At 49.8% G+C, this 26,641-nt stretch overlaps 5 long non-coding RNA genes across 8 annotated transcripts; all 5 read left to right on the top strand.

The window, feature by feature from the left end:
* Nucleotides 1-10,548: 10,548 nt before the first annotated feature.
* Nucleotides 10,549-11,587, top strand: LOC136006683 (uncharacterized). The gene is made up of 3 exons (XR_010609234.1): nt 10,549-11,143; nt 11,234-11,289; nt 11,530-11,587. It is a non-coding gene; the product is annotated as an uncharacterized LOC136006683 (long non-coding RNA).
* Nucleotides 11,588-11,795: 208 nt separating this feature from the next.
* LOC136006672 (uncharacterized) lies at nt 11,796-13,885 on the top strand. 2 transcript variants are annotated; one of them, XR_010609233.1, is made up of 5 exons: nt 11,796-11,884; nt 11,972-12,103; nt 13,382-13,441; nt 13,532-13,587; nt 13,828-13,885. It is a non-coding gene; the product is annotated as an uncharacterized LOC136006672 (long non-coding RNA). The 2 variants fall into 2 exon arrangements; XR_010609232.1 differs by having other exon boundaries at nt 11,972-12,109.
* Nucleotides 13,886-14,093: 208 nt separating this feature from the next.
* LOC136006662 (uncharacterized) lies at nt 14,094-16,183 on the top strand. Of its 2 annotated transcripts, none has more exons than XR_010609229.1 (5): nt 14,094-14,182; nt 14,270-14,401; nt 15,680-15,739; nt 15,830-15,885; nt 16,126-16,183. It is a non-coding gene; the product is annotated as an uncharacterized LOC136006662 (long non-coding RNA). The 2 variants fall into 2 exon arrangements; XR_010609228.1 differs by having other exon boundaries at nt 14,270-14,407.
* A 208-nt stretch (nt 16,184-16,391) lies between these two features.
* Nucleotides 16,392-18,481, top strand: LOC136006659 (uncharacterized). Of its 2 annotated transcripts, none has more exons than XR_010609226.1 (5): nt 16,392-16,480; nt 16,568-16,699; nt 17,978-18,037; nt 18,128-18,183; nt 18,424-18,481. It is a non-coding gene; the product is annotated as an uncharacterized LOC136006659 (long non-coding RNA). The 2 variants fall into 2 exon arrangements; XR_010609225.1 differs by having other exon boundaries at nt 16,568-16,705.
* Nucleotides 18,482-18,689: 208 nt separating this feature from the next.
* On the top strand, nt 18,690-20,763 carry LOC136006656 (uncharacterized). The gene is made up of 5 exons (XR_010609223.1): nt 18,690-18,778; nt 18,866-19,003; nt 20,276-20,335; nt 20,426-20,481; nt 20,722-20,763. It is a non-coding gene; the product is annotated as an uncharacterized LOC136006656 (long non-coding RNA).
* The last annotated feature ends 5,878 nt before the right edge of the window (nt 20,764-26,641 follow it).

Here is a 26,641-nt window from a genome sequence, read left to right as displayed (position 1 = left end):
GGGATAAGATGGATTGGTCTAAACTGGGCTGGACTGAGCTGCCCTGAAGTACGCTACGTTGGTCTGGGAAGGGCTAAAGTGGGCTAAACTGTAGTGGGCTGGGCTGCGTTGGGCTAAAGTGGGCTGGACTGGTCTGAATTGGGCTTAACTGTGACAAAGTGTTCTGGATAGATGTGAATTGGGATAAACTAGGCTGAAGTGGTCTAAAGTGTGCTGGGCTGGTCTGAAGTGGGCTGAAGTGTGCTCAAAAGGGCTATGGTGTGCTGGATGGTCTGAATTGGGCTAAAGGCTGCAGAACTGTGCTAAATTGGTTGGGACAGGTCTGAACTGGGCTGGGCTGAGCTAAGTTGGTCTGGCCAGGGCAAAACTGGTCTGAAGTGGGCTAAAGTGGGCTGGGCTGGGCTAAAGTGGAACGGACCTTGCTAAAGCTGGCTGCGCTGGGCTGAAGTGGGCTGAAGGGGCTGGGGTGAGCTGGAATGGGCTGGACAGGGCTAATGTGGCCTGGACTGAAGTGGGGTAAAGTGTCTGAAGTGAGATAAGCTGGGCTGGACAGTTGTGCACTGGGCTAAACTGGGCTGTGCTGGGCTAAAGTGGTCTGGAGAGGTCTGAAGTGGGCCAAAATGTGCTGGACTGGGCTAAACTGTTCTTGGGTGGGCTTAATTGCACTGGTCTGAGCTAAAGTGGGCTGGACTGGTGTGAATTGGGCCAAGGTAGTGCCAAGCCATGCTGTGTAGCAAACGAGCCGTTTTGCCTGTAGCAAGCGAGGGTGGGCTGGGCTCTGCTGGGCTGGACAAGGCTAAACTGTGTTGAAGTGGGCTAAACTGGGCTGGACTGGTCTGAGGTGGGCCAAAGTGGTCTAAACTCTCCTGAAGTGGGCCAAACTGGGCTGAACGGTGCTGGAGTGGCTGAAGTGGGCTGAAGGGGGCTTCACTGGGTTAGACAGATCTGAGCTTGTCTGAAAGTGACTGGACTGGGCCGAATTGGAGTAAATTTTGCTGGGCTGGCCTGAACTGGGCTGAACTGAGGTAAACTGGCTTGAAGTGGCTGATCATGTCTTGGCTGGGCTGTGCTAAAGCAGGCTGAACTGTGCTAAAGTGGGCCTAATTGGGCTCAGCTTGTCTGCGCTGAGCTGCAGTGGGCTGGGCTGTAAAGTGGGCTGAACTGGGTTAAATTGGGCAGGGATAAGATGGATTGGGCTAAACTGGGCTGGACTGAGCTGGCCTAAAGTACGCTACGTTGGTCTGGGAAGGGCTAAAGTGGGCTAAACTGTAGTGGGCTGGGCTGCGTTGGGCTAAAGTGGGCTGGACTGGTCTGAATTGGGCTTAACTGTGACAAAGTGTTCTGGATAGATGCGAATTGGGATAAACTAGGCTGAACTAGTCTAAAGTGTGCTGGGCTGGTCTGAAGTGGGCTGAAGTGTGCTCAAAAGGGCTATGGTGTGCTGGATGGTCTGAATTGGGCTAAAGGCTGCAGAACTGTGCTAAATTGGTTGGGACAGGTCTGAACTGGGCTGGGCTGAGCTAAGTTGGTCTGGCCAGGGCAAAACTGGTCTGAAGTGGGCTAAAGTGGGCTGGGCTGGGCTAAAGTGGAACGGACCTTGCTAAAGCTGGCTGCGCTGGGCTGAAGTGGGCTGAAGGGGCTGGGGTGAGCTGGAATGGGCTGGACAGGGCTAATGTGGCCTGGACTGAAGTGGGGTAAAGTGTCTGAAGTGAGATAAGCTGGGCTGGACTGGTGTGCACTGGGCTAAACTGGGCTGTGCTGGGCTAAAGTGGTCTGGAGAGGTCTGAAGTGGGCCAAAATGTGCTGGACTGGGCTAAACTGTTCTTGGGTGGGCTTAATTGCACTGGACTGAGCTAAAGTGGGCTGGACTGGTCTGAATTGGGTCAAAGTAGTGCCAAGCCATGCTGTGTAGCAAACGAGCCGTTTTGCCTGTAGCAAGCGAGGGTGGGCTGGGCTCTGCTGGGCTGGACAAGGCTAAACTGTGCTGAAGTGGGCTAAACTGGGCTGGACTGGTCTGAAGTGGGCCAAAGTGGTCTAAACTCTCCTGAAGAGGGCCAAACTGGGCTGAACGGTGCTGGAGTGGCTGAAGTGGGCTGAAGGGGGCTTCACTGGGTTAGACAGATCTGAGCTTGTCTGAAAGTGACTGGACTGGGCCGAATTGGAGTAAATTTTGCAGGGCTGGGCTGAATTGGGCTGAACTGAGGTAAAGTGGCTTGAAGTGGCTGATCATGTCTTGGCTGGGCTGTGCTAAACCAGGCTGAACTGTGCTAAAGTGGGCCTAATTGGGCTCAGCTTGTCTGCGCTGAGCTGCAGTGGGCTGGGCTGTAAAGTGGGCTGAACTGGGTTAAATTGGGCAGGGATAAGATGGACTGGGCTGGACTGAGCTGGCCTAAAGTACGCTACGTTGGACTGGGAAGGGCTAAAGTGGGCTAAACTGTAGTGGGCTGGGCTGCGTTGGGCTAAAGTGGGCTGAACTGGTCTGAAGTGTGGCTGAAGTGGGCTCAAGAGGGCTAAGGTGTGGTGGATGGTCTGAATTGGGCTAAACCCTGCTGAACTGTGCTAAATTGGTTGGGACAGGTCTGAACAGGGCTGGGCTGAGTTAAGTTGGTCTGGCCAGGGCAAAACTGGTCTGAAGTGGGCTAAAGTGTGCTGGGCTAAAGTGGAACAGACTTTGCTAAAGCTGGCTGCGCTGGGCTGAAGTGGGCTGAAGGGGCTGGGGTGAGCTGGACAGGGCTAATGTGGCCTGGACTGAAGTGGGGTAAAGTGTCTGAAGTGAGATAAGCTGGGCTGGACTGGTGTGCACTGGGCTAAACTGGGCTGTGCTGGGCTAAAGTGGTCTGGAGAGGTCTGAAGTGGGCCAAAATGTGCTGGACTGGGGTAAACTGTTCTTGGGTGGGCTTAATTGCACCGGACTGAGCTAAAGTGGGCTGGACTGGTCTGAATTGGGCCAAGGTAGTGCCAAGCCATGCTGTGTAGCAAACGAGCCGTTTTGCCTGTAGCAAGCGAGGGTGGGCTGGGCTCTGCTGGGCTGGACAAGGCTAAACTGTGTTGAAGTGGGCTAAACTGGGCTGGACTGGTCTGAAGTGGGCCAAAGTGGTCTAAACTCTCCTGAAGTGGGCCAAACTGGGCTGAACGGTGCTGGAGTGGCTGAAGTGGGCTGAAGGGGGCTTCACTGGGTTAGACAGATCTGAGCTTGTCTGAAAGTGACTGGACTGGGCCGAATTGGAGTAAATTTTGCTGGGCTGGCCTGAACTGAGGTAAACTGGCTTGAAGTGGCTGATCATGTCTTGGCTGGGCTGTGCTAAACCGGGCTGAATTGTGCTAAACTGGGCCTAATTGGGCTCAGCTTGTCTGCGCTGAGCTGCAGTGGGCTGGGCTGTAAAGTGGGCTGAACTTGGTTAAATTGGGCAGGGATAAGATGGAGTGGGCTAAACTGGGCTGGACTGAGCTGACCTAAAGTACGCTACGTTGGTCTGGGAAGGGCTAAAGTGGGCTAAACTGTAGTGGGCTGGGCTGCGTTGGGCTAAAGTGGGCTGGACTGGTCTGAATTGGGCTTAACTGTGACAAAGTGTTCTGGATAAATGTGAATTGGGATAAACTAGGCTGAAGTGGTCTAAAGTGTGCTGGGCTGGTCTGAAGTGGGCTAAAGTGGGCTGGGTTAGGGTTAGGATTAGGGCAATTAAGTCCACCCAAGAAGAGTTTAGCCCAGTCCAGCACATTTTGGCATTCACTTGAACTAACCATTTGCCTACAGGTACCCTCTACTGTTTTCAGACTTTCCGGCTTAAATACTACATTGGAATGCTACATCTCAAACCTCTTCCTGCCATTCTGACATTGTCCCCCACGGCTTCGCCTCCTACAGGAGGCCCTCTACTTACCTTGCGTAGTGCTATTCTTCCCGAGTCCGCCTCTCTGCTCAGAACTCCCACAGCAGACGCCAGTCATGTTGCTGCCCTTGCCAAGTTGCTCTTCATCATCTGACAGAAACAAAAAAAGGGCAACACGTTGTGCTGGCCATCATCTCCATCATCCCAGCCTTTTCCTTACCTTCCTTCTGCCTCCTCCCAAGCTCCTCACACCATGCTTGCTTGTCTCAAAGCAACTCCAGAGTCTGATGCAGGGCCTCTTCTCCCCTGCGTGCCCTAGGAATTCAGCAAAAGCCAACTGCCATGGTTCTTGCTTAAGTGACCGACTCCACAATCCTTCTGCTTATCCCTCTGACTCACTTCAAGCACTCATCCGACTCCCAACATAAAAAACAAGACCTGCAATACCAAACACAAATACTGAATCTTTTTGCCATGTTCTTCTAAACATGAGGGCATCACACAAAATGAAACCCTTTACCTTTTCATAGCTGGAACTGGAAGCTGGATGAAACCCTTAGAAGGCTCCTGCTGATGTGACTGAAAAAAAAGCTGTCCTCTTCTTTATGTTTGCAAGTAAGGAACACGAATGCCTGACCAGCTTTTAACCAGCCCACACAAGCACTCAGTATATAAAGGACTAAGTTCCAAGAACAAGCTTAACACTTTCAGTTCTAGCAGTGAGTTGGAAGCACCAAAACAGCTCACTAGCTAATGCACTCATTAAAACAGTCAAGCTGTATTACCCTGCCCACTATAAGATGGTGCTAAAAAAAGTCCCACTTATTTTTTCTCATCCCCATGGTGAATTTCAAATCTCTTTCTGCTATCCGGATGCTGTTTCCCCCATCTGTTCTGTGGAAAACTTTTCTTTCTGCTAAGTTTTTATAGTGTCATAAGTCTCAAACTAAAGTTGTTGCTCAGATCTCCCACACTAGACACATGGGTGTTTACTGCACCCACCCAATTTATTTTTATCATTTGCAGTAACAGGAGTAAAAGGAAAAAATAAAAGAACTGCCACACAACATTCTTCAGACTAAGACAAGGAAATTCCCTGAAATATTTATTATATGCAGACTGTAATGAACAAGCACTCTGTAATTTAGAGTTTTAAAATGAGAAATATACAAGCTGAAAAGCATTCTTTTATCTTTCCCTGCCAAAAGTCATCAGTTATTTAACAGTCACTACATCCTAAAAGAACATTAATATTATGTTTGGTATTCTTTAGACCCAAGTGTCCAACTTAGTTTTTGAAAGAGCACAAACCCAAAGGCACTCTTGAAGTAACTCTTAAACATATAAATGGAATGTTTGTTTAGTAACCACTGTTATAACTATTTTATGAGAAATAAAAGACAAGTAATAAGAACATAAACTGTAAACAAATTCTTCTTTAAGTTCTGTGGCTAAGAGCAATAAAAACACTTACCTGAACACCACCACTAACAACAGCATCTTAAGTAAAACCACAGCACAAAAAAATTCATTAATACAAGAAGATGCAAAACCAAAGATAGCTTAAAAAATTTAGCTCAGAAAAAATCATTTCAAAGAACTCAAATAACAAAAGCAATACACACATCATTGAAACCACAAAACACCCCAAAGACCTTACCTTGAATAGCAACAAATCCTAAAGAAGACCCTTACTCCGAAGCTGTGCCTTATATACCCCAGGCCCTACCCACAACCCCCCCCAGTGCCCTGGCTCAGGTGTGGGGCAAACCAGCTGCTGGGATAAAAACAGCCTGACAAGGTGCACCTGGTTTTTGTTGTTTTGGGTTTGGTTTCTTGGCTGCTCTCTGATTTTAACTTCTTGGGTTTCTTTTTGGGGCTTAGATTTCTATTCAAAATTCTCAGATTTCATAGCTTCACTTTTATGAAGCTGGGCTCAAAACTATACTTGGTTTCAGACTGGGTGGGGGTTTTCTGTCTCACATTCTAGGGCTTAGCCTCAAAGAGGTTTTCTTCCACACAGACTGGCTCAGGCTCATATACTTAAACAGCACAGACACTCTAGTTCAGATTTAGGCTCAATTTGGCATTGACTGGCTCGCCCAACCACACGAGTCTCACATCGAGACTAACACAGGCTTCCTGGTTCAGACTAGCTCTCACATTCTAACTAAACAAAGACATTCAGGTGATTTAGCCAAGGTGAGCAAAGCTTAGACCACCCAAGCAGCAATTTATTTTAGGGTCTTGTCATTTTCATAAAGCTGCAATTACTTTTTGTTGGTGGTGTATTCCAGGGGGTGTACACGTTAGAATAAAGGGATGGAAAAGCTCTGAGGGCTAGTGGATGAGTAGTAAAGTGACAGGAGAGAGAGATGGGACTTCCTGAGGGAAGGGTGCAGCTTCTGTATCTCTGTCAGTGTGTGCATGTTCCCTTTTCTAGGTGCTGCAGATAACTCGAGGGAGGTGAAGCTGCAAACTCAGGAGGGCTGTGAGAAGATCGGGGGTTGTGTGTGTTGGGGGTGCTTAATTGTTGAGGAGAGCATGGCAAAGGGGTTCAGTATTTGTGCTCGGTGTTGCAGGGCTGCCCTCTACCTTTGGAGTCGGATGAGTGCTTGAAGTGAGTCAGACAGGTAAGGAGAAGGATAGTGGGGTCGGTCCCTTTTTGCAAGCAGGGTGATCATTTGTCTCTATTGTACTCCTAGGACCTGGAGGTGAGGAGAGGCTCAGTGTCGGACTCCACTGTGGGTTTGGAACAGGCAAGCACAATGTTGATGAGCTTTGAAGGAGGAAGAGGGCTGTTACAGAGCAGGCCAGCACTGGTGGGTGGGGTGGTGGTGATGATGGTGGCCAGCACAGTGTGTTCCTGTTTGCTCGTTTGTTTGCTGCAGGTGATAAAGAGAAACTTGGCAGCTGTGGCAAGATCACAGGACTCTGATGTGGGTGTTCTGAGCATCAAGGCCAGCTTGAAACCCATGGCACTATGGAAGCTAAGTAGAGGGACTGCTGCTTGGGACTGGAGGGTGGGGGACAAGGTTCGGATGGCAGGAAAGGGTTTGAAATGTAGCATGGGGCTGAGGGAAAGGCAGGGGGTTACTCTGTAGCATGAGCTTACATGGGTAGGGCAGCTACAGCTTGACTGTGTTAGGGAGGGAGGGTGTCACCCACAGCCCTTCCCTCAGTGACCTGGGTCAGGGGTGGGGCAAACCCCCAGCTGGGATAAGAGCACCCTGACGATCCACAGCTGGGTCTTGTTTCATCTGGTTCTGGTTCATTGCCTGCTCCCCGGCTTTAATTTTCTGGCTTTCATTGGCTTAGACTCATATTCAAGACTGGCAGACAGTGCAGGCTCCTTCTCACACAGACTGGCTCAGACTCATACTCACGTTTAAGCTGCACAGACATTCTCTGGCGCTGACTTCTCCTCACACTCACTTAGGCTCAGTCTGACACTGACTGGCTCATGCATCCACACAAATCTCACGTTGATTCTAACACAGAATTCCTGGTTCTGACTACCTGGCTAAGACTCCCTGGCTCAAACTCATCCTCACACTCGAGCTAAAAAATAACATTCAGATGACTCATTCAAGGTGAGCCATGCTTGGAACACCCCAGTAGCAACTTATTTCAGGGTCGGCCAAAGCTTCTGTTTTTATCTCCATGAGTGCCTGTTTCCATTTCCTTTTTAGGTGCCACACTTAAGTCAAGAGAGGTGAAGCTGCCAGCTGAGGAGGGCTGTGAGAAGGTAGAAGAGTTGTTTGCGTGTGTGGGGTGAGTAAGAGCTGAGAATAACATGGCAAAGGTTTCAGTAGTAGTGTTGGTTATTGCAGGCCCTGGGTTCTACTTCTGCAGTCAGATGAGTGTTTGACGTGAGTTGAGGAGGTAACTATAATGGTTGTGGGGGTGGGTCACTTTTTGCAAGCACCATGGTCATTTCTTTGTATTGTACTCCTAGGTCCTAGAGTGCATGAGAAGCCCAGCATAGTATTATGCAGTAGATTTGGAGTAGGTGAGCATAATGTAAAGGCAAAGTAGAGTTACAGAAAAGGCTCGCATCACTTCATCATAAAAGTGAAGCTATAGAATCTGAGAATTTTGAATGTAAATCTAAGCCCCAAAAAGAAACCCAAAAAGTTAAACTAGAGAGCAGCCAAAAAACCAAACCCAAAACAACAAAAACCAGGTGCACCTTGTCAGGCTGTTTTTATCCCAGCAGCTGGTTTGCCCCACACCTGAGCCAGGGCACTGGGGGGGGTTGTGAGTAGGGCCTGGGGTATATAAGGCACAGCTTCGGAGTAAGGTTCCTCTTGAGGATTTGATGCTATTCAAGGTAAGGTCTTTGGGGTGTTTTGTGGTTTTAATGTTTTGTGTATTGCTTTTGTTTTTTGAGTTCTTTGAAATGATTTTTTTCTAAGTATTTCAAGTTGTCTTGGTTTTTACTTATTTATATATTAACAAATTTTTTTGTGTTGTGGTTTTATTTTAGGTGCTGTTGTTATTGGTGGTGTTCAGGTAAGTGATTATTTTTCTTGCTCTCAGCTACAGAACTTATGAAAACAATTGTTTATGGTTTATGTTCTTATTACTTGTTTTTTGTTGGTTTTATTTGTCATAGAATAGTTATAATAGTGGTTACTGACCAAACATACCATTTATACAGTTAAGAGTTATTTCAAGAGTGCCTTCGAGTCTATGCTCTTTCAAAAACTAAGTTGGACACTTGGTTTAAAAAATACCAAAACTTATTATTAATGTGTTTTTGGGATGTAGTAGATGTTAAGTAACTCATGACTTTTGGCAGGGAAAAGTAAAAGATTACTTTTCAGCTTGTAAATTTCTCATTTTAAAACTCTAAAATACAGAGAGCACTTGTTCCTTACAGTCTGCATATAATAAACACTTCAGGGAATCTTCTCGTCTTTGTCTACAGAATGTTGTGTGGCAGAACTTCTAGTTACTTTTTTTTTTCTCTTTACCTGTTACTGCAGATAATGAAAATTAGTTGCGTGGATGCAGTAAACACCCATGTGTCTAGTGTGGGAGATACGAGCAATAATTTTGGTTAGAGACTTAAAACACTATAAAAACTAAGCAGAAAGACTCGTTTTCCACATAATAGATAATGGAAACAGCATCAGGATAGCAGAAAGATGTTTGAAATATACTACAGGGACAAAAAAAAAAGCAAGTGGGATGTTTTTTAGCACTATCTTATACTGGGCAGGGTAGTACAGCCTGACTCTTTAAAAGAGTGCATTTGTTTGTGAGCTGTCTTGGTGCTTCCAACTCACTGCTAGAACTGAAAGTGTTAAGACTGTTCTTCGAACTTAGTCCTTTATATACTGAGTGCTTGTGTTGGTTGTTTAAAAGCTGGTCAGGCATTTGTGTTCATTACTTAGAAACATAAAGCAGAGAACAGCTTTTTTTTCCAGTCACATCAGCAGGAGCCTTCCAGGGTGTTCATCCAGCTTCCAGTTCCAGCTATGAAAAGGTAAGGGGTTTGATTTTGAGTGTGGTGTCCCCATGTTTAGAACAACCTGGCAAAAAGATTCAGTATTCGTGTTTAGTTTTGCAGGTCTCGCCCTCTACGTTGGGAGTTGGAGAAGTGCTTGAGGTGAGTGGGGGAGTTAAGCAGAAGGATTGTGGAGTCGGTCACTTACGCAAGAACCATGGTAATTGGGTTCTGTTGAACTCCTAGAGCACGCAGGGGAAGAGAGGCCTGGTATCAGACTCGGGAATCGCTTTGGGACAGGCAAGCACAGTGTTGAGCAGCTTGGGAAGAGGCAGACCATTGGTAAGGACCAGCCTGGGCTGGATGGCTGGGATGCTGGAGATGACGGCCAGCACAACCTGTTGCCCTTTGTTTGTTTGTTTCTGGCAGATAATGAAGATCAACTTGGCAAGGGCAACAACATGGCTGGCGTCTGCTGTTGGAGTTCAGAGCATAGAGGCGGCCTTGAGACGCATGGCACTACGCACGCTAAGGAGAGGACCTCCTGCAGGAGGCGAGGGGGGTGGGGGGCAAGGTCAAAATGGCAGGAAGGGATTTGAGATGAAGCATTCCAATTGAATATTAGACCTAGAATGTCTGAGGACGCAGACAGAGGTGCCTGGGAGGTAAATGGTCAGCTCTAGTGAAGGTAGTGCCTCACAGTTAAATGGCAGGATGCGAAGGTGTCCTTTGTGGGGCGTAAGTCTGGGGTGTAAGCTGTGTGCTTGAGTCGGTCACCTAAGTGCCGGCTGAGAATTTCCTTTCCAGATTTGCAAGCAAAAAGCACAGCAGGGCTTGTAACTGGGAGTCCTCAATTGGATGTGCCTGGAAGGGGAATGGTTAGCGGTACTGAAGGTAGCGACTGAGAGTTAAACGGCAGGATGCGAAGGTGCCCTTTGTGGGGCGTAAGTCTGGGGTGTTGTGTCGGGGACAATAGGAAATAATGGTCCGTGGTGAAACACACCAAGATGGGCAAGTACTGTTAGTTCTCTTTGGCTCCCTCTTGTGGTGTACTGCTTGGGCTTTTCCCGAAAAGTCCGGCTTTGGTGCCTGCCCGGGAAGTTGTGCTTTAGAACTGCCTGGAAAAGTCGTGACCCTTGCAGACCTTCCTAGACATTGTCGGCCACTTCTTGCGACGTGGGCTGGCCCCCTGCGTGGCAAAGAGCGTGCCTGCTTGCGAGTATGGAAGCCCGAGCCTCATGCCGTGTGAGGGAGGCAGAAGCTCATCCCACCCAGGCGACCGTTGCCTGCGCGGGGACGCCCGCTAAGGTTGAGCCTGCCAGCTCGCGCGGCCGTGATGATTGTCGGAGCTGGTTTGCTGATGGTCTTGGCAGGGTCCTTGGGGTTGGTAAGATAGGCAGCCATGAGAAGTATCCTTGACTATCTCTGCAGTTTCCCATGTTAATTAAGTAGTTGGGAGTTCTCTGGTTTTCTCTGTAGCTGGAGTTCTTGAGCTCTGGAAGGGAGGTGGTGGGTTTTTATAAGCACAGTGTAGCTGTGTAGTCCTGATGATCTGTGTGAATGGACAGAAGAGCTCTGGGAATAAGCTGGTAATGAATGAGTCGGGGGCAGAGAGTCTGCTTGGGAGTGGGTGTGATAGTATATGTGGAGTTAGTGTGTGAGCCAGAGGGCGTGAGGGTCTGTGTCAGTGTGTGACTGCATGTCAGCCTGGGTGTCGGTGCGAGTGTGGCCTGAGGCTTAGAGGCAGGCTAAGCTTTTGCTTGGCGTTGCGGTGACTAATGCCAGGTTGTTCTTGCAGATGGCGAGATGGATAGCCACGTGTGAGAGGCTGCTGTGGGAGGCTTGAGCGGAGCTGAAGGTACCAGGGGGTGAACTTGGTGTGTCAGAAGGAAGAAGTCCCAGCTTACTCTCCTGGCTGGCTTATGCTTTGCTGTTTATTTTCAATTAGGAGGTGCAGAACAAGGAGCTAAGCGAGACCTCCGAGCCGGAGCTGCCTCGGGCCAGGTGAGCTATGTTTAGCGGACTGAAGCAGCAGCTGATGGAATGTCTTGCAATGTTCATGAAATTGGAAACGTTCCTTGTTTTTGTGTTCTGTGGCCAGTGCACGGGCTTGAAGAAGAGAGCCGCAGGCCTGCGAAGGCCAGTGGATGAGCAGTAAAGTGACGGGAGAGGGCGGTGGGACTTTGGGAGGCATGGTTGCCGCTTTGAACCGTCTCTGTGTGTTTCCAATGAGTTGTTTTTCAGGTGCTGCAGCCAGCTCAGGAGAGGTGAAGACGCCAATGGAGGAGGGCCGTGAGAAGGTAAGTGGGTTGTGTGTGGGGGTGACTGCTCAGAGTTGAGAATATCATGGCAAAGGGGTGCAGTATTTGTGTTTGGTATTGCAGGTCCTGCGTTTTACATCTGGAGTCAGATGAGCGTGCGCGGTGAGGCAGGGAGGTAACAATAGGGGTTGTGGGTTGGTCGCTTTTCGCAAGCACGGTGGTAATTTGTCTCCCTTGTACTCCTAGGTTCTGGAGGGCAGGAGAAAGCCCGGCATCGGACTCGGCAACCAATGTGGAGCATGCGAGCACCGTGTCGAGGAGCATCGGAGGGGGCAGAGGTTTGTTACGGAACTCGCTGGCGTTGCTGGCTGGGGTGGGGGTAGTGACAGCCAGCACAGCGTGCTCCCGTTCGTTTGTTGTTGCAGATGATGGAAAGCCACTTGGCAAGTGTGGCAAGATCCTGGGACTTTGATGTGGGAGTTGGGAACATGGAGGCTGTCTTGAGAGCCATGGCACTACGGAAGCTAAGTAGAGGGACTCCTGTTTGGGATAACAAGGTTGAGGTACCCTGTCATGAGAGCAGGAAGGTGTTTGAAATGTGGCATGGGGCCGAGGGAAAGGCAGTGGGTTAATCAGCCTTAAGAGAGAACTGTGGGCAGGGCAGCTCCAGCTTGACTGTTCTATAGTGTGAGAGGTCTGTGTTCTGTCCGGGCACCTCTTCAGGTCTCGATATCCTCATTGCTCCTTGAGCTCAAGCTGCTCGGCGCGTTCCTCTGGCACTGTTCTTTGGATCTTGAGCGCTTGAGTCGGTCACCTAAGTGCCGGCTGAAAATTTCCTTTCCAGATTTGCAAGCATAAAGCACAGCAGGGCTTGTAACTGGGAGTCCTCAATTGGACGTGCCTGGAAGGGGAATGGTTAGCGGTACTGAAGGTAGCGACTGAGAGTTAAACGGCAGGATGCGAAGGTGCCCTTTGTGGGGCGTAAGTCTGGGGTGTTGTGTCGGGGACAATAGGAAATAATGGTCCGTGGTGAAACACACCAAGATGGGCAAGTACTGTTAGTTCTCTTTGGCTCCCTCTTGTGGTGTACTGCTTGGGCTTTTCCCGAAAAGTCCGGCTTTGGTGCCTGCCCGGGAAGTTGTGCTTTAGAACTGCCTGGAAAAGTCGTGACCCTTGCAGACCTTCCTAGACATTGTCGGCCACTTCTTGCGACGTGGGCTGGCCCCCTGCGTGGCAAAGAGCGTGCCTGCTTGCGAGTATGGAAGCCCGAGCCTCATGCCGTGTGAGGGAGGCAGAAGCTCATCCCACCCAGGCGACCGTTGCCTGCGCGGGGACGCCCGCTAAGGTTGAGCCTGCCAGCTCGCGCGGCCGTGATGATTGTCGGAGCTGGTTTGCTGATGGTCTTGGCAGGGTCCTTGGGGTTGGTAAGATAGGCAGCCATGAGAAGTATCCTTGACTATCTCTGCAGTTTCCCATGTTAATTAAGTAGTTGGGAGTTCTCTGGTTTTCTCTGTAGCTGGAGTTCTTGAGCTCTGGAAGGGAGGTGGTGGGTTTTTATAAGCACAGTGTAGCTGTGTAGTCCTGATGATCTGTGTGAATGGACAGAAGAGCTCTGGGAATAAGCTGGTAATGAATGAGTCGGGGGCAGAGAGTCTGCTTGGGAGTGGGTGTGATAGTATATGTGGAGTTAGTGTGTGAGCCAGAGGGCGTGAGGGTCTGTGTCAGTGTGTGACTGCATGTCAGCCTGGGTGTCGGTGCGAGTGTGGCCTGAGGCTTAGAGGCAGGCTAAGCTTTTGCTTGGCGTTGCGGTGACTAATGCCAGGTTGTTCTTGCAGATGGCGAGATGGATAGCCACGTGTGAGAGGCTGCTGTGGGAGGCTTGAGCGGAGCTGAAGGTACCAGGGGGTGAACTTGGTGTGTCAGAAGGAAGAAGTCCCAGCTTACTCTCCTGGCTGGCTTATGCTTTGCTGTTTATTTTCAATTAGGAGGTGCAGAACAAGGAGCTAAGCGAGACCTCCGAGCCGGAGCTGCCTCGGGCCAGGTGAGCTATGTTTAGCGGACTGAAGCAGCAGCTGATGGAATGTCTTGCAATGTTCATGAAATTGGAAACGTTCCTTGTTTTTGTGTTCTGTGGCCAGTGCACGGGCTTGAAGAAGAGAGCCGCAGGCCTGCGAAGGCCAGTGGATGAGCAGTAAAGTGACGGGAGAGGGCGGTGGGACTTTGGGAGGCATGGTTGCCGCTTTGAACCGTCTCTGTGTGTTTCCAATGAGTTGTTTTTCAGGTGCTGCAGCCAGCTCAGGAGAGGTGAAGACGCCAATGGAGGAGGGCCGTGAGAAGGTAAGTGGGTTGTGTGTGGGGGTGACTGCTCAGAGTTGAGAATATCATGGCAAAGGGGTGCAGTATTTGTGTTTGGTATTGCAGGTCCTGCGTTTTACATCTGGAGTCAGATGAGCGTGCGCGGTGAGGCAGGGAGGTAACAATAGGGGTTGTGGGTTGGTCGCTTTTCGCAAGCACGGTGGTAATTTGTCTCCCTTGTACTCCTAGGTTCTGGAGGGCAGGAGAAAGCCCGGCATCGGACTCGGCAACCAATGTGGAGCATGCGAGCACCGTGTCGAGGAGCATCGGAGGGGGCAGAGGTTTGTTACGGAACTCGCTGGCGTTGCTGGCTGGGGTGGGGGTAGTGACAGCCAGCACAGCGTGCTCCCGTTCGTTTGTTGTTGCAGATGATGGAAAGCCACTTGGCAAGTGTGGCAAGATCCTGGGACTTTGATGTGGGAGTTGGGAACATGGAGGCTGTCTTGAGAGCCATGGCACTACGGAAGCTAAGTAGAGGGACTCCTGTTTGGGATAACAAGGTTGAGGTACCCTGTCATGAGAGCAGGAAGGTGTTTGAAATGTGGCATGGGGCCGAGGGAAAGGCAGTGGGTTAATCAGCCTTAAGAGAGAACTGTGGGCAGGGCAGCTCCAGCTTGACTGTTCTATAGTGTGAGAGGTCTGTGTTCTGTCCGGGCACCTCTTCAGGTCTCGATATCCTCATTGCTCCTTGAGCTCAAGCTGCTCGGCGCGTTCCTCTGGCACTGTTCTTTGGATCTTGAGCGCTTGAGTCGGTCACCTAAGTGCCGGCTGAAAATTTCCTTTCCAGATTTGCAAGCATAAAGCACAGCAGGGCTTGTAACTGGGAGTCCTCAATTGGACGTGCCTGGAAGGGGAATGGTTAGCGGTACTGAAGGTAGCGACTGAGAGTTAAACGGCAGGATGCGAAGGTGCCCTTTGTGGGGCGTAAGTCTGGGGTGTTGTGTCGGGGACAATAGGAAATAATGGTCCGTGGTGAAACACACCAAGATGGGCAAGTACTGTTAGTTCTCTTTGGCTCCCTCTTGTGGTGTACTGCTTGGGCTTTTCCCGAAAAGTCCGGCTTTGGTGCCTGCCCGGGAAGTTGTGCTTTAGAACTGCCTGGAAAAGTCGTGACCCTTGCAGACCTTCCTAGACATTGTCGGCCACTTCTTGCGACGTGGGCTGGCCCCCTGCGTGGCAAAGAGCGTGCCTGCTTGCGAGTATGGAAGCCCGAGCCTCATGCCGTGTGAGGGAGGCAGAAGCTCATCCCACCCAGGCGACCGTTGCCTGCGCGGGGACGCCCGCTAAGGTTGAGCCTGCCAGCTCGCGCGGCCGTGATGATTGTCGGAGCTGGTTTGCTGATGGTCTTGGCAGGGTCCTTGGGGTTGGTAAGATAGGCAGCCATGAGAAGTATCCTTGACTATCTCTGCAGTTTCCCATGTTAATTAAGTAGTTGGGAGTTCTCTGGTTTTCTCTGTAGCTGGAGTTCTTGAGCTCTGGAAGGGAGGTGGTGGGTTTTTATAAGCACAGTGTAGCTGTGTAGTCCTGATGATCTGTGTGAATGGACAGAAGAGCTCTGGGAATAAGCTGGTAATGAATGAGTCGGGGGCAGAGAGTCTGCTTGGGAGTGGGTGTGATAGTATATGTGGAGTTAGTGTGTGAGCCAGAGGGCGTGAGGGTCTGTGTCAGTGTGTGACTGCATGTCAGCCTGGGTGTCGGTGCGAGTGTGGCCTGAGGCTTAGAGGCAGGCTAAGCTTTTGCTTGGCGTTGCGGTGACTAATGCCAGGTTGTTCTTGCAGATGGCGAGATGGATAGCCACGTGTGAGAGGCTGCTGTGGGAGGCTTGAGCGGAGCTGAAGGTACCAGGGGGTGAACTTGGTGTGTCAGAAGGAAGAAGTCCCAGCTTACTCTCCTGGCTGGCTTATGCTTTGCTGTTTATTTTCAATTAGGAGGTGCAGAACAAGGAGCTAAGCGAGACCTCCGAGCCGGAGCTGCCTCGGGCCAGGTGAGCTATGTTTAGCGGACTGAAGCAGCAGCTGATGGAATGTCTTGCAATGTTCATGAAATTGGAAACGTTCCTTGTTTTTGTGTTCTGTGGCCAGTGCACGGGCTTGAAGAAGAGAGCCGCAGGCCTGCGAAGGCCAGTGGATGAGCAGTAAAGTGACGGGAGAGGGCGGTGGGACTTTGGGAGGCATGGTTGCCGCTTTGAACCGTCTCTGTGTGTTTCCAATGAGTTGTTTTTCAGGTGCTGCAGCCAGCTCAGGAGAGGTGAAGACGCCAATGGAGGAGGGCCGTGAGAAGGTAAGTGGGTTGTGTGTGGGGGTGACTGCTCAGAGTTGAGAATATCATGGCAAAGGGGTGCAGTATTTGTGTTTGGTATTGCAGGTCCTGCGTTTTACATCTGGAGTCAGATGAGCGTGCGCGGTGAGGCAGGGAGGTAACAATAGGGGTTGTGGGTTGGTCGCTTTTCGCAAGCACGGTGGTAATTTGTCTCCCTTGTACTCCTAGGTTCTGGAGGGCAGGAGAAAGCCCGGCATCGGACTCGGCAACCAATGTGGAGCATGCGAGCACCGTGTCGAGGAGCATCGGAGGGGGCAGAGGTTTGTTACGGAACTCGCTGGCGTTGCTGGCTGGGGTGGGGGTAGTGACAGCCAGCACAGCGTGCTCCCGTTCGTTTGTTGTTGCAGATGATGGAAAGCCACTTGGCAAGTGTGGCAAGATCCTGGGACTTTGATGTGGGAGTTGGGAACATGGAGGCTGTCTTGAGAGCCATGGCACTACGGAAGCTAAGTAGAGGGACTCCTGTTTGGGATAACAAGGTTGAGGTACCCTGTCATGAGAGCAGGAAGGTGTTTGAAATGTGGCATGGGGCCGAGGGAAAGGCAGTGGGTTAATCAGCCTTAAGAGAGAACTGTGGGCAGGGCAGCTCCAGCTTGACTGTTCTATAGTGTGAGAGGTCTGTGTTCTGTCCGGGCACCTCTTCAGGTCTCGATATCCTCATTGCTCCTTGAGCTCAAGCTGCTCGGCGCGTTCCTCTGGCACTGTTCTTTGGATCTTGAGCGCTTGAGTCGGTCACCTAAGTGCCGGCTGAAAATTTCCTTTCCAGATTTGCAAGCATAAAGCACAGCAGGGCTTGTAACTGGGAGTCCTCAATTGGATGTGCCTGGAAGGGGAATGGTTAGCGGTACTGAAGGTAGCGACTGAGAGTTAAACGGCAGGATGCGAAGGTGCCCTTTGTGGGGCGTAAGTCTGGGGTGTTGTGTCGGGGACAATAGGAAATAATGGTCCGTGGTGAAACACACCAAGATGGGCAAGTACTGTTAGTTCTCTTTGGCTCCCTCTTGTGGTGTACTGCTTGGGCTTTTCCCGAAAAGTCCGGCTTTGGTGCCTGCCCGGGAAGTTGTGCTTTAGAACTGCCTGGAAAAGTCGTGACCCTTGCAGACCTTCCTAGACATTGTCGGCCACTTCTTGCGACGTGGGCTGGCCCCCTGCGTGGCAAAGAGCGTGCCTGCTTGCGAGTATGGAAGCCCGAGCCTCATGCCGTGTGAGGGAGGCAGAAGCTCATCCCACCCAGGCGACCGTTGCCTGCGCGGGGACGCCCGCTAAGGTTGAGCCTGCCAGCTCGCGCGGCCGTGATGATTGTCGGAGCTGGTTTGCTGATGGTCTTGGCAGGGTCCTTGGGGTTGGTAAGATAGGCAGCCATGAGAAGTATCCTTGACTATCTCTGCAGTTTCCCATGTTAATTAAGTAGTTGGGAGTTCTCTGGTTTTCTCTGTAGCTGGAGTTCTTGAGCTCTGGAAGGGAGGTGGTGGGTTTTTATAAGCACAGTGTAGCTGTGTAGTCCTGATGATCTGTGTGAATGGACAGAAGAGCTCTGGGAATAAGCTGGTAATGAATGAGTCGGGGGCAGAGAGTCTGCTTGGGAGTGGGTGTGATAGTATATGTGGAGTTAGTGTGTGAGCCAGAGGGCGTGAGGGTCTGTGTCAGTGTGTGACTGCATGTCAGCCTGGGTGTCGGTGCGAGTGTGGCCTGAGGCTTAGAGGCAGGCTAAGCTTTTGCTTGGCGTTGCGGTGACTAATGCCAGGTTGTTCTTGCAGATGGCGAGATGGATAGCCACGTGTGAGAGGCTGCTGTGGGAGGCTTGAGCGGAGCTGAAGGTACCAGGGGGTGAACTTGGTGTGTCAGAAGGAAGAAGTCCCAGCTTACTCTCCTGGCTGGCTTATGCTTTGCTGTTTATTTTCAATTAGGAGGTGCAGAACAAGGAGCTAAGCGAGACCTCCGAGCCGGAGCTGCCTCGGGCCAGGTGAGCTATGTTTAGCGGACTGAAGCAGCAGCTGATGGAATGTCTTGCAATGTTCATGAAATTGGAAACGTTCCTTGTTTTTGTGTTCTGTGGCCAGTGCACGGGCTTGAAGAAGAGAGCCGCAGGCCTGCGAAGGCCAGTGGATGAGCAGTAAAGTGACGGGAGAGGGCGGTGGGACTTTGGGAGGCATGGTTGCCGCTTTGAACCGTCTCTGTGTGTTTCCAATGAGTTGTTTTTCAGGTGCTGCAGCCAGCTCAGGAGAGGTGAAGACGCCAATGGAGGAGGGCCGTGAGAAGGTAAGTGGGTTGTGTGTGGGGGTGACTGCTCAGAGTTGAGAATATCATGGCAAAGGGGTGCAGTATTTGTGTTTGGTATTGCAGGTCCTGCGTTTTACATCTGGAGTCAGATGAGCGTGCGCGGTGAGGCAGGGAGGTAACAATAGGGGTTGTGGGTTGGTCGCTTTTCGCAAGCACGGTGGTAATTTGTCTCCCTTGTACTCCTAGGTTCTGGAGGGCAGGAGAAAGCCCGGCATCGGACTCGGCAACCAATGTGGAGCATGCGAGCACCGTGTCGAGGAGCATCGGAGGGGGCAGAGGTTTGTTACGGAACTCGCTGGCGTTGCTGGCTGGGGTGGGGGTAGTGACAGCCAGCACAGCGTGCTCCCGTTCGTTTGTTGTTGCAGATGATGGAAAGCCACTTGGCAAGTGTGGCAAGATCCTGGGACTTTGATGTGGGAGTTGGGAACATGGAGGCTGTCTTGAGAGCCATGGCACTACGGAAGCTAAGTAGAGGGACTCCTGTTTGGGATAACAAGGTTGAGGTACCCTGTCATGAGAGCAGGAAGGTGTTTGAAATGTGGCATGGGGCCGAGGGAAAGGCAGTGGGTTAATCAGCCTTAAGAGAGAACTGTGGGCAGGGCAGCTCCAGCTTGACTGTTCTATAGTGTGAGAGGTCTGTGTTCTGTCCGGGCACCTCTTCAGGTCTCGATATCCTCATTGCTCCTTGAGCTCAAGCTGCTCGGCGCGTTCCTCTGGCACTGTTCTTTGGATCTTGAGCGCTTGAGTCGGTCACCTAAGTGCCGGCTGAAAATTTCCTTTCCAGATTTGCAAGCATAAAGCACAGCAGGGCTTGTAACTGGGAGTCCTCAATTGGACGTGCCTGGAAGGGGAATGGTTAGCGGTACTGAAGGTAGCGACTGAGAGTTAAACGGCAGGATGCGAAGGTGCCCTTTGTGGGGCGTAAGTCTGGGGTGTTGTGTCGGGGACAATAGGAAATAATGGTCCGTGGTGAAACACACCAAGATGGGCAAGTACTGTTAGTTCTCTTTGGCTCCCTCTTGTGGTGTACTGCTTGGGCTTTTCCCGAAAAGTCCGGCTTTGGTGCCTGCCCGGGAAGTTGTGCTTTAGAACTGCCTGGAAAAGTCGTGACCCTTGCAGACCTTCCTAGACATTGTCGGCCACTTCTTGCGACGTGGGCTGGCCCCCTGCGTGGCAAAGAGCGTGCCTGCTTGCGAGTATGGAAGCCCGAGCCTCATGCCGTGTGAGGGAGGCAGAAGCTCATCCCACCCAGGCGACCGTTGCCTGCGCGGGGACGCCCGCTAAGGTTGAGCCTGCCAGCTCGCGCGGCCGTGATGATTGTCGGAGCTGGTTTGCTGATGGTCTTGGCAGGGTCCTTGGGGTTGGTAAGATAGGCAGCCATGAGAAGTATCCTTGACTATCTCTGCAGTTTCCCATGTTAATTAAGTAGTTGGGAGTTCTCTGGTTTTCTCTGTAGCTGGAGTTCTTGAGCTCTGGAAGGGAGGTGGTGGGTTTTTATAAGCACAGTGTAGCTGTGTAGTCCTGATGATCTGTGTGAATGGACAGAAGAGCTCTGGGAATAAGCTGGTAATGAATGAGTCGGGGGCAGAGAGTCTGCTTGGGAGTGGGTGTGATAGTATATGTGGAGTTAGTGTGTGAGCCAGAGGGCGTGAGGGTCTGTGTCAGTGTGTGACTGCATGTCAGCCTGGGTGTCGGTGCGAGTGTGGCCTGAGGCTTAGAGGCAGGCTAAGCTTTTGCTTGGCGTTGCGGTGACTAATGCCAGGTTGTTCTTGCAGATGGCGAGATGGATAGCCACGTGTGAGAGGCTGCTGTGGGAGGCTTGAGCGGAGCTGAAGGTACCAGGGGGTGAACTTGGTGTGTCAGAAGGAAGAAGTCCCAGCTTACTCTCCTGGCTGGCTTATGCTTTGCTGTTTATTTTCAATTAGGAGGTGCAGAACAAGGAGCTAAGCGAGACCTCCGAGCCGGAGCTGCCTCGGGCCAGGTGAGCTATGTTTAGCGGACTGAAGCAGCAGCTGATGGAATGTCTTGCAATGTTCATGAAATTGGAAACGTTCCTTGTTTTTGTGTTCTGTGGCCAGTGCACGGGCTTGAAGAAGAGAGCCGCAGGCCTGCGAAGGCCAGTGGATGAGCAGTAAAGTGACGGGAGAGGGCGGTGGGACTTTGGGAGGCATGGTTGCCGCTTTGAACCTTCTCTGTGTGTTTCTAATGAGTTGTTTTTCAGGTGCTGCAGCCAGCTCAGGAGAGGTGAAGACGCCAATGGAGGAGGGCCGTGAGAAGGTAAGTGGGTTGTGTGTGTGGGTGACACACACGTTCAGTCTGCCACCTCTTACCACCATGATGGTTCTTGGAGCTGCTTTGCTGATGATCTTCAAAGGGTCTTTGGGGTTGGTGAGGTAAGCAACCCTGAAACCATAACCTTTACTGTATTCTTTACTCTGTCTGTATTTTCCTATGTTAATAAGGCTATTGGCAGTTTTATGTTTGTCTCTGGTTTTCTCTGACCTGGAGTTCTTGAGCTTTGGAATAAAGGTGGTGGGTTTTTATAATCACACTGTTGCTTTTTATCCGTAATGATCTCTGTGACAGTTAACATTTGTCATAGCCTACGTTTGAGCATCGGTAGGTGCAGCATCTAGTTTTGGCAGAAGAGTGTTTAGGATGTTCCCCAGAAACCGGTTCCCACAGATGGATTATGACTAGGCAGGGTGTCCTGGGTTTACCAGTAACAGTTTTGCTCCTTCTTAGTAACTGGTGCAAGCTCTGTGTTTTGACTTCCAGCCTGGGCAGAGAGCTGATAACACCGGTTGTTTTTAATTGTTGCTAAGTAATGTTTATTCTTGCCAAGGACTCTGTGAGTCTCATGCTCTGTCGGGGACATGGGGAGGCTGGGAGGAAGCAGAGACAGAACACCTGACACGAACTAGCCAAAGAGGTATTCCATACCACAGCAAGTCATGCCCTGAGAGGTAACTGGGAGTTACCCGGAAGGGCAGGCTCTCTCTCTTTGGGGGGGGGGGGGGGTGTCGAACTCGTTCGGCGGTGGTGTCGTATTCTCCTGTTATTTTCACTTATCAATATTATTACTGGCGGTAGCAGCAGTAATTTGTGTTATACCTTAGTTACTGGGCTGTTTTTATCTCAACCCATGAAAGTTACATTCTCCTGATTTTCCTCCCCATCCCTCCGGGAGTGGGGAGGTTTGGGGTGTGTGTGAGTGGTCGACCTGTGTGAATTGGTTTAAACCACGACACAGGGGTAGACGTGGCAGCAACAACTGGAGCCGGAGTTTGTTGCTGCGTGGCAGGCGGCAGGGTGATGTATTTGGAATGCCTGCGAGCATGTACAGATGGGTGGAAGCATGTGTGGGTGGTCCTAGGCTTAGGGGTTGTCTTTATGTGTGGGACGTGGGTTGTAGGTTTAATATTTTTTCTTTTTCAGGTCTTCGGTTGTTTAGAAACAACAGTTACTGACAGAGGACTTTTTTTTCCCTCCCCCAGGTGGTTTTTTTTTTTACTGCTTTCAGCCAGTCCACGATTGAATGTGCATCTCTGCCTGTTTGAGTTGTGGTTGGTACAGTTACAGGGTATTCAGGCAGGGTAATTTTGAGGCTTTAGCAAATTTAGTTGCTGAGAATTCATGAAGCCACGCTGTGGGGGTGTTGTTTTGTACTGGGAAAGAACATGTGAGAGCTGGTGATGCAGCCCTTAAGTTGCTGTCTCCTATGTGGGTGTAGGTGGTTGTTAAGCATGTTTAGGTGCAGTGAGTATTGTCTGTTGCATGCAAATAGTTATCTTTGCAGAAATAGAGAAAAGTAAAGTGAGGGGAGAATTTTTAGAGGACATATTGTAATAATATTGATAGAAATGTATTTTTGTCTGCAGGAAAGTACGTTGAGAACTTATAGATTCAAAAGCAGCTCTGTGTGTTCCTGGATGGAGGTTCACAGCATATAGGAGATTTCACTTAAAGGTACGAAAGGTGTCCATGACAAAAGGAAGGCTGCATTGCTGTTCGTAAAGGGATGCCTGATGATCGTTATGTGACAAAGCATGCTACGTGTTGAGTGTCTTGTGTAAGTACTAAACTGTTGTTGGATTTCTAAGGATGGAATTTTAAATTGTGAAAAATGTCATTTATGTATGTAAATGTATTTAAATGAAATGTATGATGTTACAAATTTTCTAAGTTCATGTAAGGTAAAAGTTATTGGTATTAGGCTTAGAATGCAGGTGTTAGGCTTAGAATGCCGCTGTTAGGAGAGCGTAGTGTTTTGACGGAGAGTGTAGCGTTTCGATGGAGTACTTAGTTTCGTAATGCAGGACATGGCATTTCGCCGGAGACAGTGGCGTTTTGGTGGAGACTGTGGTGTTTCGCAATGCAGACGGTGGTGTTTCATAATGCAGAACGTGGCGTTTCCCTGGGGAACTTAGTTTTGCAATGCGCAACTCAGCCTTTCGCAATACGCAACTCAGCCTTTCGCAATACACAACTCAACGTTTCAATTGAGAAATAAGATTCGCAATGCAGAACTGAGCCTTTCGTTATGCAGAACCTAGTGTTTCGTAATGCAGAACTTAGCGTTTCGTAATGTAGAACTCAGCATTTTGCTGGATAACATAGCCTTTTGCTGGAGAACTTAGCATTTTGCTGGAGAACTCATCGTTTCGCTGCGGAACTCGGCCTTTTGTAATGCAGACCTGAGCATTGCGTAATGCAGACCTGAGCATTGCGTAATGCAGACCTTAGCGTTTCGTAATGCAGAACTTAGCGCTTCAATTGAGAACCTAGCTTCATAACGCAGAACTTAACGTTTCGCTGGAGAACTTTAGCGTTTCGCTGGAGAACGTAACGTTTTCCTGGAAAACCTATTGTTTCAAGTGAGAAATTAGTTTCGTAATGCAGAAATCAGCGATTCGCTGGAGAACTTGGCATTTTCCTGGAGAACTTAGCGTTTCAATTGAGAAATCAGTTTCGTCATGCAGAACTTAGTGTTTCGCTGGAGAACTTAGCGTATTCCTGGAGAACTTAACTTTGTTTTTTTCTGGAGAACGTAGCATTTCAATTAAGAAATTATTTTTGTCATGCAGAACTTAGCGTTTCGCTGGACACCTACCATTTTCCTGGAGAATGTAGCTTCGTAATGCAGAACTTACTGTTTTCCTGGAGAACTTAGCGTATTCAACTCAATACTGCTTCCCTGGAGAACTTAGTCCTCCGCTGGAGAACTTAGAGTTTTCCTGGAGAATTTAACTTTGTAATGCAGAAGCTTTGTGTTTCCCTGGAGAACTTAGCGTTTCACTGGAGAACTTAGCATTTTGCTGAACAGCTCAGCTTTTTGCTGGAGACCTCAGTGTTTCGCTGAAAAAGTCAGCATTTCATAATGCAGAACTCTAGCGCTTCGTAATGCAGAACTTAGTGTTTCCCTGGAGAACTTAAAGTTTACAGTGAGAATTTACTTTCGTCATGCAGAACTTACGGTTTCGCTGGAGAACTTAGGGTTTTGCTGGAGAAATTAGATTTTCACTGGAGAACTGAACGTTTTATAATGCAGAACTTATTTTGGTAATGCAGAACTCAGCGTTTTGCTGGAGAACTCAGCGTTTTGCTGGAGAACTCAGCGTTTTGCTGGAGAACTCAGCGTTTTGCTGGAGAACTCAGCGTTTTGCTGGAGAACTCAGCGTTTTGCTGGAGAACTCAGCGTTTTGCTGGAGAACTCAGCGTTTTGCTGGAGAACTCAGCGTTTTGCTGGAGAACTCAGCGTTTTGCTGGAGAACTCAGTGTTTCGGAATGCAGAACTCAATGTTTTGCTGGCGAACTCAGCGTTTCACTGGAGAACTCAGAGTTTCGCTGGAGAACTGGCGTAATTCAAACCTAACCACAAACCTCGTTCACTCACTCCCCGCCTTCTTGGCCTCCCCCTGGTCACGGAGGGATGGAGAGGAGAATCAAAAGGAATGCAACTCCCACGGGTTGTGATAAGAACAGTTTAGTAACTAACGTGTAACACAAATCACTACTGCTACCACCAATAATAATAATGATAAAGGAAATAATAAGAGGAAACAATACAACACTTCAACACGAGCCGACCAGTAATTCACCCCACTCCCCCCAGCCGAGCTCTGACCGATACCTCGTCCAACCCTGCAGTCCTCCAGCTCTTCCGGGTTAACTCTCCGTTACATCCTGGGCATGACGTGCTGTGGTGTAGAATACCTCTTAGGTCAGTTTGGGTCAGCTGTCCTGTCTCGGCTTGCTCTCAGCTTTCCCTCCTCCTTGGCAGAGCATGTGGCTCAGAAAGTCCTTGGCCAGACCAAACATTTGAGCAGCAACTGAAAACATCAGCCTCATCAATGCTGATCCCAGGCCAAAAAATCAAAACACAGCAGTGCACTAGCTACTAAAAAGGACAAAAAATAACTGATACTGCTGAACCCAAGACAGTATCCACCCCTTATTCCATGCCATTCACGTCATGCTCAGATACATTTTCAATATATCATCACTCATATCTCAGTGCACTCTTACCTGAGTGCACAGCCCAGTGCCTATAAAGCTGTTGAGTCCATCTAGTCCATGATATCAGGTTCCATCTCTTGAAACAGTCTCCCAGAGCAGGAGACGCTGCGTGCAGCGTTACACTCGTGAATAACGTGGGCCATAGTGTCCATCGCTAAGTCCACCCCTCGATCATGAGTCCATATCTATGTTGCATATCTGCCCTGACGGCCTGAAGTGTCATGGGACCACGAGGATCAAAATAATTCACCGTTCCCTTCAGCAGTTTCTGCAGCTTGTTGCTGGGGACTCCATACAGCTGCCTTCCATCTCTGATGCTTCCAAAGCACTGGAGGGGTCCCGTGGACCAGATACTCGCTCGTACTGTCCCACATACACTGCCACTCATGACTGTCCAGCCTTGGGGAAGATCTCTTGGTCCTCCCATATTGTCGTCTAACCCCCAGACAAGAAGCAAATCTGACTCTGCTTAACTTCTGAGATCAGACAAAATGGTCGCAGGTAGAACACACTCTCGGTGTGTGCCAACATGCTGATCGCCATCACAATCAGCAGACAGGTCCCAAGGGTACCCAAAGGAAAAAAACATTTTCACACCGTGAGGTGTGAAAATGTGGGATCTGAGCATGACATGAATGGCATGGAATAAGGGGTGGTTACTGTCCTGGGTTCAGCAGTAACAGTTATTTTTTCTCCTTCTTAGTAACTGGGGCAAGCTCCGTATTTTGACTTCCAGCCTGGGCATAGAACTGATAACACCGATTGTTTTTAATTGCTGTTAAGCAATGTTTATTCTGGCCAAGGACTTTGTGAGTCTCATGCTGGCTGGGGACAAGGGGAGGCCAGGAGGAAGCAGAGACAGGACACCTGACCCAAACTAGCCAAAGAGATATTCCATACCACAGCACGTCATGCCCAGGGAGGTAACTGGGAGTTACCCGGAAGGGCACACTCTCTTCGGGGAGGTCGAACTCATTCGGCGGTGGTATCATATTCTCTTGTTATTTTCTCTTATCAATATTATCATTGGTGGTAGCAGTGGTGATTTGTGTTAAACCTTAGTTACTGGGCTGTTCTTATCTCAACCCGTGGGAGTTATATTCTCCTGATTTTCCTCCGCATCCCTCCGGGAGCGGGCAGGATCGGGGGGGGGGGGGGGGTGTGGTGTGTGTGAGTGGACAAGCTGTGTGGATCGGTTTAAATCACGACAAGAACTTAGCTTCGTAATGCAGAACTTTGTGTTTTCCTGGAGAACTCAGTGTTTCGATTGAGAAATCAGTTTCATCATGCAGAACTTAGCATTTCGCTGGAGAACTTAGCTTTTTCCTGGAGAACTTAACGCTTGGAGTAAGAAATCAGTTTCGTATTGCAGAACTTAGTGTTTTGGTGGAGAACTCAGCCTATCGTAATGCAGAACGTAGGGTTTCGTAATGTAGAAGTTAGCTTTTTGCTGGAGAACGTAACATTTTCCTGGGGAACTTAGCATTTCACTGGAGAACTCATCGTTTCACTGGAGAACTTAGCCTTTCGTAATGGAGAACTGAGCGGTTCGTATGCAGACCTTAGCGTTTCGTCATGTAAAACTTAGCATTTTGTAATGCAGAACTTGGTTTCTGAATGTA

Source organism: Lathamus discolor, chromosome 1 (genome assembly GCF_037157495.1).
Source record: "Lathamus discolor isolate bLatDis1 chromosome 1, bLatDis1.hap1, whole genome shotgun sequence".
NCBI classification, from domain to species: Eukaryota; Metazoa; Chordata; class Aves; order Psittaciformes; family Psittacidae; genus Lathamus; species Lathamus discolor.
The sequence above is the reverse complement of the archived record's forward strand: the minus strand, read 5'-3'. Positions and strand labels throughout refer to the sequence as shown.